Source organism: Conger conger, unplaced genomic scaffold (assembly GCF_963514075.1).
Source record: "Conger conger unplaced genomic scaffold, fConCon1.1 SCAFFOLD_132, whole genome shotgun sequence".
NCBI lineage: Eukaryota > Metazoa > Chordata > Actinopteri > Anguilliformes > Congridae > Conger > Conger conger.
In genome coordinates, this window is record NW_026890298.1 from 30,001 (window position 1) to 32,500 (window position 2,500).

Sequence of the window (2,500 nt, forward strand, 5' to 3'; positions counted from 1 at the left end):
TGCAGGAGCTGAGGCAGCGTTTTGACAGTTGTCACTTCAAAAAAAAACTGGAGGAAGGAAACTCCTACCATCAGCAGATTTCCCCTTTTAAATGACGGGGCTTTGAATTGACACTGTATGATACGGCAAAAGCAAGTTTAGCACAATCTTTTTTTCTTTTCATGGTTGGGAGAATGTCTATATATCAAAGAAGGAACCTCGGTTTGCCTTGGCTCTGCTCTTAAGAGTGGAAGAGGATAATTTGAAGCTGGCTTTCGGAGTCCAGTTCTAAAGTTGTGTTTTGAGCAAGAGAGTGTTCATTTGAGAACATTACATTATTGGCATTTGGCAGACGCACTTATCCAGAGCGGCGTACAGTTGATTAGACTAAGCAGGAGACAATCCTCCCCTGGAGCAATGCAGGGTTAAGGGCCTTGCTCAAGGGCCCAACAGCTGTGCAGATCTTAATGTAGCTACACCGGGATTAGAGGCACCAACCTTGCCTGTCTCAGTCATTTACCTTAACCACTACGCTACAGGCCGCCCTAACAAAATCTGTTTTGCTACGTTGTTCAATATAATCATGTGAGACAGCATTGTATGCGCCTCTCTCCGTCTCTCAGGACCGCTCCTCGTTCTCCTCGTTCTCCGTGATGTGAGATCAGGTTTCAGTGATCGATCGCTCCTCCCTGGTGTGACCGAGAGCTGGGATGGACGAGGGCAATCGGTGGGAGGAAAGTTGTTCTTGTGATGAGAGGCGCGCTGTGAATAAACTTTGATGGCGCTGAAGTGGATTCATTCACACACCCATCTTCGAAGGTACGAGTTATATGTTTCATGCCAAGAGTGGAAGAGTCGGATTTAAAGCTGGTGATCAGAGTCCAGTACTGGCATTTTTTTGAAGGACTTCTGAATATCTCATCACTACACAAAGCCTCCAATCTTCAGACCTCCCTTTCTCCCCTGATCTCCAGACCCCCCCTCTCCCCCGATCTCCAGACACCCTCTCTCCCCCCTGATCTCCAGACACCCCCTCTCTCCCCCAATAAATCTCTGTGGCCTTCCTGCAAAGCCTCCTTCACATGAAGGAGATGTCTGAAGTGACACTGCGTTGCCAGGGGGACCTGTGAGCCAATGACATAAGGGGAGTTTGATTGAGAACCCCTCAGCCTTGCACAGCCTCCTGGCTTCCTCTCATACTGGAGGAAATGCTGGTGAATTTCAAATGAAAGCTGATAGCCTGGTGCCTAATGTGCCTGTAGTCTAGTGCCTAAGGTGCCTGTAGCCTAGTGGCTAAGGTGCTTGTAGCTTAGTGGCTAAGGTACCTGTAGCCTAGTGGCTAAGGTGTTTGTAGCTTAGTGGCTAAGGTGCCTGTAGCTTAGTGACTAAGGTGCCTGTAGCCTAGTGGCGAAGGTGCCTGTAGTCTAGTGGCTAAGGTGCCTGTAGCTTAGTGGCTAAGGTGCCTGTAGCCTTGTGGCTAAGGTGCTTGTAGCTTAGTGGCTAAGGTGCCTGTAGCTTAGTGGCTAAGGTGCCTGTAGCCTAGTGGCTAAGGTGCTTGTAGCTTAGTGGCTAAGGTGCCTGTAGTCTAGTGGCTAAGGTGCCTGTAGCTTAGTGGCTAAGTTGTCTGTAGCCTAGTGGCTAAGGTGCCTGTAGTCTAGTGGCTAAGGTGCCTGTAGCTTAGTGGCTAAGGTGCCTGTAGTCTAGTGGCTAAGGTGCCTGTAGCCTAGTGGCTAAGGTGCCTGTAGCCTAGTGGCTAAGGTGCCTGTAGCTTAGTGGCTAAGGTGCCTGTAGCCTAGTGCAGGCCGGTGATGTCACTTCCTCTCAGTGTGCGGGGGCAGTTGTAAGGACACACACTCTTGAAGAAGATCAACATGGCGTACTGAATAATGCTGATCTAGAGGAAAAAGACTAAGATGAGGCAAAAATCGACTCAATTGATGCTTCTCATTCTCCCATTCACACACACACCAACAGCAGTTGGCTGTCATGCAAGGTACCAACCAGCTTGTCAGGGGCATTTTGGGGTTAGGTGTCTTGCTCTGGGACACTTCGACACACCCAGTGCGGGATCGAACCGGCAACCCTCCAACTGCCAGACGACTGCTCTTACCTCCTGAGCAAATGAGACGACTGCTCTTACCGTCTGAGCCAATGAGACGACTGCTCTTACCTCCTGAGCCAATGAGACGACTGTTCTTACCTCCTGAGCCAATGAGACGTCTGTTCTTACCTCCTGAGCCAATGAGACGACTGCTCTTACCGTCTGAGCCAATGAGACGACTGCTCTTACCTCCTGAGCCAATGAGACGGCTGCTCTTACCTCCTGAGCCAATGAGAGGACTGCTCTTACCTCCTCAGCCAATGAGACGACTGCTCTTACCGTCTGAGCCAATGAGACGACTGCTCTTACCTCCTGAGCCAATGAGACGACTGCTCTTACCGCCTGAGCCAATGAGACAACTGTTCTTACCTCCTGAGCCAATGAGACGACTGCTCTTACCTCCTGAGCCAATGAGACAAC